This window comes from Notolepis coatsorum (genome assembly GCF_963971535.1).
Source record: "Notolepis coatsorum genome assembly, chromosome: 7".
Classification (NCBI taxonomy): domain Eukaryota; kingdom Metazoa; phylum Chordata; class Actinopteri; order Aulopiformes; family Paralepididae; genus Notolepis; species Notolepis coatsorum.
In genome coordinates, this window is record NC_140171.1 from 8,907,732 (window position 1) to 8,919,033 (window position 11,302).

The 11,302-nt window shown below is 42.3% G+C and overlaps 1 protein-coding gene across 1 annotated transcript in view; it reads left to right on the forward strand.

The window, feature by feature from the left end:
• Positions 1-9,252: 9,252 nt before the first annotated feature.
• LOC311231881 (interferon-induced protein 44-like) overlaps positions 9,253-11,302 on the forward strand; it is a 45,042-nt gene continuing 42,992 nt past the window's right edge. The window contains exon 1 of the mRNA XM_084318510.1: positions 9,253-9,338. The gene's annotated coding sequence lies outside the window, so the exon portion shown is untranslated. The remainder of the gene's footprint in view (positions 9,339-11,302) is intronic.

Consider the following 11,302-nt stretch of genomic DNA (forward strand, 5'->3'; position numbering starts at 1 on the left):
AAAATCTGTGTTCATTTTTTATTTTGCATACTAATGTTCTGTGTCTTGAGTCGTACATTTATTGAAAAACTGATTTTATGTCTGAGGAGAAGACCGGTACTCATCATCTTCGTCTCCACAAAAAGAAAAATGACATGTGAAGTATGTTGTGTGCCAGGTTCAAACGGTGCTGTATATGTACAGTTTATTCCTACTCCTATCCAAGCTCCGGGAGGGTCATCAAAGAGAAGTCGGGTCATCAAAGAGAAGTCGCCTATTCTTAGTCCTTGCCCCACAATGGTGGAATTGTCCTAATAAACTAACCTACACTGTAGCACTCAACACTTTATGAACATTGTTACTGAGACGAAAGTTAAGTTTACTCTATTATTACTAGATCTGGTATGTCTAGATGTAACACTGTATGGGTACAAGTTTACTCTATTATTACATGTCTAGATGTAACATTACTGTCTATGTATAATGTACCTATGTAAACGAGATGAACCCCGCCCCCCCCCCCCCCCCCATTCGCAACTACTTGTCCAGACCACTTATACTTGTCCAGACCACTTATACCCGTTCAGCCTGGCTCTGCGGCTCTGCAGATACCCCCTACTCGTCAAATTCCCCACAACTTCCTGTTTACAACTTTCACTGACACCACGTGACTTATCTCGACCAATTACAGCCCACTCCTCGCTAAGGCCCCGGATCACACGGGAATTAAAAAATACATCTCTATTCACAAAACGCACAGCATAAAGCACCACCATACATCCGAAATGAAAACATAAATTACATAATTATAATCATATAGCTCAACTACTACTATCAACATTCACATAAACGCACAGCATAAAAACAACACTTACATTAACTTATTTACAACACACAGAACTAAAGTGCACGTCCTAAACTCCACCACCCCATAGAAAGCTACACACTCTAAATCATTGCAGAGAGAGCGTTTGAGTTTAAGTGGCCAAACGTTACCCCACCCCCCCCCCCCCCCCACCCCCCCATTCGCAACTACTTGTCCAGACCACTAATACTTGTCCAGACCACTTATACCCGTCCAGCCTGGCTCTGCGGCTCTGCAGATACCCCCTATTGAATTTGACAACTAGAGAAGGGATACGAGGAAACTGGTGAGTGGATGAGAGAGTAAGCGATTTGTTTTCAGGATGATAGTGTTGTGGTGGTTATTGACTGAATGAGTGTTTTGTTTCAAGGTTTATTGTAACCTGTTGGAGAAAGAATTAAAAGCTTTTTTACAACCGAGTGGCATCCTGTCCATCCCTTCACCCCAGCTGCGGGAGTAAAGCGGCACATTGAGCGTTCTGATGCTCCGTAGCTGACTGATTGATTGATTGATTGATTGATTGATTGAAAACTTTATTAACAGATTGCAGAATGGGTACAATACAGTACAGCTCAATACACACAATTGTTAAGGGGATGCAGACCAGAGAAAGACTTTCGTCTTGTTTACACCAGGGTCCCCCATTTTCAATTCATCAGGACATATATGACATACATGACATACAGATAGTCAGTACTGCTACATCTATACATTTATGACATACCAGATTTGCAAATACAGTACTGTTTGTGATACAGAAGGAGTCAAGAAAACCATGATGGCATTTTGTCAACAGTTTGAACCTGGAGGAAGCATATAAACGAATTGCCAATAAATGTGAAGTTATCTTTGAACCTGTTAATATACCCCCGATGCTCCCGATTAATGTATTGGATTTATGCTGAGCTAAATGCTAATGTGGCTAACTCGAACACAGTAAACTTTTGTTTACATGAAATACAGGCCAAAAACCTTAAAAGAGCCCACTGACAAACACTTTACGTTCATTTGCTTATTAAATACATTTTCGTCATTCAAAAAGAAATAAAAAGTGACAAAGTTGTTTAATTGAAGTACAAGTGGAGAATGGATCAAAACGTTACCTTAGTTTCCCACAGCTTCTGTGATCATCCGACGCACACTGAGTCTGAAGTTCAGGCCTCCTACATAAAGGTGGTCGGCAGATTTGACAGCCAATCATCTTTCTCTTTGTCTAATTCGTTGATTGGAAACAGGTGGAAGGCGGTGAGGTTAATTTTCTCTAATTGGTTCATTGATTCTTATCACAAACTATATATATACTAATTACAACAAGACATTCATTAATTGCATTGTACTGTTCATGTGTGGTGCCGTCGTCGCATATATAAGTAAGGATAGTTTGAATGACATTTCAGCACCAAGTACAAGGCGCTGTCGGCTGTCCACCGAAGTTATTATTACTTGAATGAATGAATGAAAAACTTTATTTAACAGATTGCAGAATGGGTACAATACAGTACGGCTCAATACACACAATTGTTAAGGTGATGCAGACCTGAGAAAAACGTTTGTCTTGTTTACATCAGGGTCCCCCATTTTCAATTCATAGACATACACAACATACATGACATTTATGGCATAGGGACATATAGTTAGTAACGATACATTTGTGACATAAAGAGATTGGTTTGTTAATGTTGCTTAGCAACTATTTATGCTAGCGTGTGCTTGCGAACCAGAGCTGTTTATTACCCGAGTTTAGCCAGGTTGGATAGTATGGACCCCATGTTGTGGCCACCTTATCATAGTGGAGGGGAGAGAACAGATGGTAGAGGTAAACGGTACTCTATCCCCCCCCCTCACAGTGAGCTGTGGTGTTCCACAAGGAAGCATACTAGGACCGCTACTCTTCCTAATTTATGCAAATGACATGTCGTCAGCCTGTGACTGCAACTTGTTCCTGTTTGCGGACGACTCAGCCCTGCTGGTCTCTGACAAGAACAAATTGCAGGTTGAAAAAACCCTCAGCACGGAACTAGGCAAAATCTGCATATGGCTCGCTGATAACAAACTATCATTACACATGGGCAAAACAGAGTCCATTCTCTTCGGTTCAAATAACAAACTCAGCAAGACCGACGGCTTCTCAGTTACAGTGGGTGACAATATTGTCACAAGGAAAGACGAAATTACCTACCTGGGTTCCATCCTAGAGGCAAATCTTTCCTGTGACAAAATGGCATCCAATGTAATAAAAAAAGTCAACCAACGAACTAGATTCTTGTACCGGATCTCCTCTCTGGTAAACAAGAATACCCTGAGGACTCTGGCAGGAGCACTCATTCAAGGGTACTATGACTATGCGTGCACCTCATGGTACCAAAGCACCTCAAAGGCGCTTAAAACAAAATTACAAACATCACAAAACAAACTGGTCAGACTACTACTTGACCTGAACCCCAGAACCCACCTCACCCCTGCCCACTTTGCCAACCTAGGATGGCTTAGAGTAGACGACAGAGTACAGCAACTTGCAATGGGCCTGGTCTACAAGATACACTATACGACCGGGGTGCCCATGTACATGTCAAAATACTTCCCAAAGGTCAGTGAATACCACAACCACTACACCAGAGGAAGCTCAACAAATCATGTTAAACCCAGATTCGGCTCAAACAAGGGACTAAACACGTTTCGCAATTATGCCACAACAATGTGGAACGCCCTACCCAAAGCTGTAAAGGAATGTGAATCCCTGCCCACATTCAAAACCGCCCTTAAAGAGCACCTACGGGAGGCTGCAATTCGAAACTGGCCACCGTAAATGCCCAAAACCCCCACCACCTCCTAATAGACAGTCTCCTCCCCACCGCATGTATATATTCCCTCCCCGCCGTATGTATATTCCCCTCCCACCCACCCACCCCCTCCTAATGTACAGTCCCCTCCCCATCATATGTATATACTCTGTCAGGATCTAGGGGTAACAGTACTGTATATTTGAATACCGCCTATGTCACAAATGTATCAGTACTAAATACCTATATGTCCCTATGCCATAAATGTCATGTATGTTATGTATGTCATAAATGTCTATATGAATTGAAAATGGGGGACCCTGATGGAAACAAGACAAACGTCTTTCTCAGGTCTGCATCCCCTTAACAATTGTATGTATTGAGCCGTACTGTATTGTACCCATTCTGCAATCTGTTAAATAAAGTTTTCATTCATTCATTCATTCAGTCATACATCATTGACACTTAGGGCAGGATCCACAAAGAATGGATTGCACGGTGCTAATTGCACCCTTACTTACATGTCATTATGATGTCAGCAGTGATTGATTGATTGAAAACTTTATTAACAGATTGCAGAATGGGTACAATAGACTAGAGTACGGCTCAATACACACAATTGTTAAGGGGATGCAGACCAGAGAAAGACTTTCGTCTTGTTTACATCAGGGTCCCCCATTTTCAATTTATAATGAATTGTAAGTAAGGGTGCAATTAGTACCGTGCAATCCATTCTTTGTGGATCCCGCCCTTAGTTATTTTTTAAACCTCGCTGTCCAAACTCTGGTAAGGAATAGCTCTGCCTGTGACCACCCATGATGTCATTCAATGTTAACACTAGGCTAGGCGGTCAGGTGGCGTAGCGGAGATTGTGCTCGTCACCAATGCAAGAGGCTGCGGTCTCGACTCCCGGAGAGTCAGCATTGCCTTGGCTCGGGCTGATCGCTACTAACTCGTTTGGCTGAGTTAGGGGGAGGGGAGCCGTGGGTGGGTCCTGGGCGTTGTGGACAGCGACCCCTACAGTTCGGTCGGGGCGCCTGCTCAGCGAGGGTAGGATCTGGAGAGAGGTAGTGCGACCTTCCACACGTTACACTCTCCCGGCCTGGCGGCTGGCTGCACATGCGTCGGAGGAAAGCATGTGACAGTCTCCGGCCTCTCGGACCAACAGTAGGGGAAAGTGCGCAACAACCAGGAAGGGGGTTGGGAATTGGCATAACGACTAACAGTGGGATGGGAGAAAAATCGGAAAAAGGAGAAAAAAAAAACAAAAAAACAAACACGTGTTCTAGCCCTTAATCAAACAATGTTTCAGTTTACGTGCATATTAATAAAAGGTGCTGTAAGTGTTTTTTATTTTTTCAAATAAGCTCTACATCCTGACAGCCATCACTGATATAGAGTTAGAGTGCTTGGTCAGCAACATGGTCAGTCCCTCAGCTCTGCTGTCAACAGACTTTTTCCCCCTGGTATATATCCAATCAAGAGAAATATTTGTACTTATTTCAAGAAATCTTGCCAAATCAAATGTGTTTACTGCACCGGCAGATTATTTTACTTCAGACAAGCGGGAGGTCGTAGATGGAAACAGGTTCTCAGACAGTCCAGGGGGTAAGTGAGGTGAAGAGCAGTCGGGCAGGCGAAGGTCAAAACAGGAATCCAGGACACGAGGACAAGGAGAGGGGCTAGGTAGAGGACTGTGGGCAAGGAGGACATTACCGTTCACACCGGGAATAATTGGTTCGGAACATGAAAAACTGGTGCTCCCAACCCAACCCCCTCAAATGTACAGTAAATGACGAAGTATGGTTTTGTCAATATTCCAATGTACAGTTTTGCTTGTACAGTTGTACAGTGTCCCCCACCCCTCCTACCCAACCCCTCCCCCCTCCACCCCACCCACCCAACCACCTCCAATGTACAGTCCCCCCCCCCCTCCCCACCCCCACCCCACCTACCCAACCTCCTCCAATGTACAGTTTCTACGTCAAATGTATATACTCTCTATTCTGGACTCTTTTTGTATCACAAACAGTACTGTATTTGCAAATCTGGTATGTCATAAATGTATAGATGTAGCAGTACTGTCTATCTGTATGTCGTGTATATTATGTTATGATGAATTGAAAATGGGGGACCCTGATGTAAACAAGACGAAAGTCTCTCTTGTCTTTCGTCTTGTTTACATCAGGATCACCCATTTTCAATTAATCATAACATATATGACATACATGACATACAGATAGACAGTACTGCTACATCTATACATTTATGACATACCAGATTTACAAATACAGTACTGTTTGTGATACAAAAAGAGTAAAAAAAACTAGGCGGGTAGGGGGGGGGGTAACTGTACATTGGATTATCGACAACCTTACTTGGTCCCAAGAAGAGGGTCTCATGTTAATGGTGTTACATCTTATCCTCAGTATTTTGAGACACTGGGTAACAAATACAAACATAGTTCAGTTATTGGGTTGTAATGCTAAAATGTGTTTCAGATTCAGAGTATTTATTTGCCACATAGAATCATACAATCAGAGTTTCTTCATTACACAATCATAATTATCATTCCATGGACAAAAGGAGCAGGAAGAAGAATAAATCTTATCAAATCGAATGGCATTACATAACTATTTACAGCTTTTAGGTAACACAAGTGTTATTGCTCTAAGCGATAGTTATTTCAACATATGCAATAATAAACTGCAGAAGAAATCAGTCGACACCAGTGTTTTCAGCAATTGGTCAAAAAAAATTATTTTCATTCTTCATTGCCGAGAACCAGTCCCATGGCCAAATGATGGTTGAATGGCATTATCTAGAAGAAAGCACAAACATAATTTCTGTTAGGCCAGTACAGCTCTTGTGCATTAATCTCTTCAAATAAGGGACAATAATAGGACAAGTAATATTTCTGTTGCACACAAGAAATTGCCCGCTCATCACCACAGATCAAACTGAGGTTGAGAAAGGGTAGGGACATCTCCACATTCTTTTTTTTGTATCCACTTTTTCTCCTTCTTTTTCTGTTTTTCTCCCATTCCAATTTAGTCGTGCCAATTCCCCCCTCCCCTTGTCTTGATCGTTGCTCGCATGTGCCCCCCACTGGTCGGTCGTAGGGAGGGTTGAAGAATCTATCGGAGTCAGCCAGCCACTTCTTTTCACCTGCCAGCGCGGACTCTCATTGGCGAGGTGTAACGTGTGGGAGGCCTCATACTACCCTCGACATCTGTCCTTGCTGTGCAGGCGCCCTGACCGACCTGTAGGAGTCGCTGTTTACAACGACCAGATTACCACCCATCGACTCCCCTCCCGCTGACTCTGCCAATTGAGTCAGTATGACGGCCGGCCCAAGCCGGAGGCAACGCTGACAGCCGGATTCGATACAGGTGTCTCACACGTTGTTGACGAGCGCTTAGACCGCTGCGCCACCCAGCCGCCTCTACATCTCCACATTCTTAAAAGGTTATCATAAATCTGAAGTGGACCCAACACACAACTTGGCATGCATAACAACATGGCCTAAGCTGATATTCAAACCTATGATTGTAATAACTTTATTTGTATTTTTTTTTTATTGTGAAGGAAGTAAGCAAAAGCACTACCTATAATGTGCCATGGTCTCCCTTCCTTCTTCATTTGTTTGTGTATCCTCCGGTCAAATTCCTCCACCTCACTGAAACAATACAAAAAGGACAACATAATAAATTTTATTTATATAGCACTTTTCATTACAAGTAATCTCAAATTGCTTTACAAAAGATACATGCATATAGGAGAAGATAAAAAGTGTTACGAGCAGAACGTTTGGTTGGCATGGTGGTGTGTGGAACCCAATTGCAGATATAAACTCACGGAGAACTTGGAGAGAGCAGGCAGGAAACGGCGGTGTGATAACAAAAAAGCTTTACTTGCAAGAAGTGGAAACATAGGATAAATGGTGAAACATAAAACACGAACCAAAACAAGGGTAACAGCAAACAAAAGTAATGACCCAGCAAAGGACAGCTGGGTTGACAACACTTAAATACCAGGACTAATTAGAGACAAGAGGATGATTAGTGAAATTTTTTTATTTATTTTTTATTTTTATTTTTATTTGAAGTCTTTATTTCGAACATGCAATGAATACAACAAACAATAACAAAAAAGAAAAACAACTCAATCTGCATGTTCGAAAAGGAGTAGGAAGAAGTATACACTTATTTAATCCTACCCCTTTTCCACTACTCAAATGAGTGTACTATTTTAAACATAAAAAAGAAAAGAAAAGAAAAGAAAAAAAAAATATATATATATATATATATGCAAAACAAAAAACAAAAACTATATATGTATAAAATAAAATAAAATAAAATAGAAACAAAATAAAAATGTAAACACCTGTGAATATCAAGTCCCTTCTTCATCCCTGTACCTTGTGAACATAATTTCCTTATACATCAGTTTGAATTGTCTCATGTTTGGACATTGCTTTAACACCACATTAAGACTGTTCCACAGTTTCACTCCACATATTGAGATGCAGTGTTTTCTCATGGTAGTGCGTACGTTTAGCACCTTTAAATTGTGTTCTCCCCTCAGATTATAACCCCCCTCCCTATCAAAGAACAATTCTTGAATGTTTCTTGGAAGTGCATGACTTTTTGCTTTATACATTAATTGTGCCGTTTTAAATTCCACAAGATCATTTAACTTCAATGTCTTTGACTCCAGAAACAATATGTTAGTGTGATCACGATAACCTGCAATGTGAACTATCCTTATGGCCCTTTTTTGGAGTATAAAAAGTGGTTGTAGTGTAGACTCACAGCTGGGGTAATGACTAAACAGGAAACATAACAGAGGAAATATACAGAAGCATGACAACACCAAACAGCACATAGATACAGACACAAGGAGACAAAACTAAATTAGACAATGGGGCACAGTAAAGACAACAGATGAACACACAACAGATTGGTGATGACAGACAGGACATTAATAAATAAAGATAAATACACTGAACTAGGCCACCTGGTGGTTGAGAGCCGTAGTTCAGGTAAGGGATATGTCCATGGACAGATGAGGGTTGTGATGCAGTACCGGGGGGAAAATGTCCATGGACAAATGGGGGTTGTGGAGCAGGACCGGGGGGACCGTTACAAAAAGGTTATAATATAATAATGAATACAATACATACATAATTATATAAATATTATTAGTAATAATAATAAATAGAAAAATAAATAGTAATAAAATACAAAATTATCATAGAATTAGCAGTAAGATAATGTACCACCAAGTTAAAAACCAAAACATATCACTGTTGGGTAAACAGAAATATTGTATTGCAATGTGTGAAAAATGTACGTTCTCTATTCTTACCTGCGATCGTAAACAGGACCAGAGAGGAAACTGTACATTGGTAAACAAGACGAAAGTCTTTTACTGTATTGTACCCATTCTGCAATCTGTTAATAAAGTTTTCAATCAATCAATCAATTCCTGCCCGCCTTCTCTCTTTTCTTGTCGCTATTTCATCTGTCAGATCATCACGGCCGCGCACTTTCTCCAACCGCACGTCTCAACCGAGCCTGGTCAAGGGGGAGGGGCTGGAACCAATGTGGAGTGACGTCCCCTCTCCGCCAATCAGCGCGCTGTCTCTGTGGCTGCCACAGGCTTGCCCCGTGTGAGGATCGCTCCGGCATTGCAGCTGGACCCTATTGCCCGTAGGTGCTCTTTGAGAGTGGTTTTGAAAGTGGGCAGTGATTCACATTCCTTTACAGCTTTGGGTAGGGCGTTCCACATTGATGTGGCATAATTGCGAAACGTGTTTAGTCCCTTGTTTGAGCCGAATCTGGGTTTGACATGATTTGTGGAGCTCCCTCTGGTGTTGTGGTCGTGGTATTCACTGACCTTTGGGGAGTATTTTGACATGTACATGGGTACCGGAGTGGTGTAGTGTATCTTGTAGACCAGGCCCATTGCAAGTTGCTGTACTCTAAGCCATCCTAGGTTGTCAAAGTGGGCAGGGGTGAGGTGGGTTCTAGGAGTAAGGTCAAGCAGTAGTCTGACCAGTTTGTTTTGTGATGTTTGTAATTTTGTTTTTAGCGCATTTGAGGTGCTTTGGTACCATGAAGTGCAAGCATAGTCGTAGAACCCTTGAATGAGTGGGTACTTTGGCGTATTATGGGGTATGTTGGGGTACTTTGGGGTATTTTGGGGTACTTTGGGGTATACTTTGGGGTGTTTTGGGGTATTTTCTGGTACTTTGTGGTGATTAGTAGGACCCCCTGCCAGAGTCTTCAGGGTATTCTTGTTTACCAGAGAGGAGATCCGGTACAATAATCTAGTTTGTTGGCATTCTGGGTGTATGCACACCTGATTGATTGATTGATTGAAAACTTCATTAACAGATTGCAGAATGGGTACAATACAGTACAGCTCAATACAAACAACTGATAAGAGGATGAAGACCAGGGCCCCGTTCCCCGTACCTGGCTAACTGAGTTAGCCGGATAATTTTCAGCATAGCTTGACTTAAGCCAGACATTTCCATTCCCCGACGTCGGATTTTCTAAATCGCCATGGTAACAGATCAGAAAGTTTGAACCTGGTCGAGGGCAGGGTTAAGTTCAGTTAGCTGGATGAACCATGGCCACGCCCCCGCAAAGAAATGCCAGCTCGCTTCCTGAAATATTTCTCACAGTCTAGATCCCATTATGCCATTCTGAATTATGTTTTTGTGCTTCGTTTGAAATGTAAAATAATAGGTCTACCTAAAATGCTGATAATAAATCATATTCAGCCTATGAATTTACTGAGTACCTCTCACTCGGCTGCTCCCGGCTGGGAAGCGACTTGCTATGGTCGGGCAAAGCGCCTATTGGCTCAGAAAAGTTGTCAGTCACCAGCCACGTGACAGCCAGGGAGTTATGAGACGTTTGATTGATTGAAAACTTTATTATGTTATGCGTTATCATCATATCATCATGATAAACTTCAAGCTGTCAGACACACACACACACATGCGTCGTCTGTTTTGCCTCAATACTGTATATATAATTCTGTTTTGCCTCAATATACACAGTATACATATATATATATTGATGCAAAACAGAATTATTCAGCAGTGTGTTGTGTGTGCGTGCGGCCAGGAGCGCGCAACAAGATGGTATACATTATGGTATATGAATAGTATATTCCACTATAGCAGTATATGGTGTGCTGTACATTTGAATCTGATCTAATTTTGCCATCGCATTATAATGAGCTGGACAGGTGTGTAATGTGTGTGTGGTCGTGACGTGAGAGCGTATCTGCCATGCGAGACTAGGCGAGAGGCTCTCGTGAAATCGGCAGTGTCCGCCTTTTTAACTCCTCCCCCGGCTTCACTCGGCTACTCTCGTCTACTAGTCGAGGCGAACCGAAATCCATTTCGAACAAGCCTTTACTTGCGGTCTCTTGACTTGGGACTCGAGTGTCGAGACTTGTGACTTGAAAACTATGACTTGGTCACGTGACCTCTGCTATCCCTGGTGACTTGGTCACGTGACCTCTGCTATCCCTGGTGACTTGGTCACATGACCTCTGCTATCCCCGGTGACTTGGTCACGTGACCTCTGCTATCCCTGGTGACTTGGTCACGTGACCTCTGCTATCCCTGGTGACTTGGTCACATGACCTCTGCTAT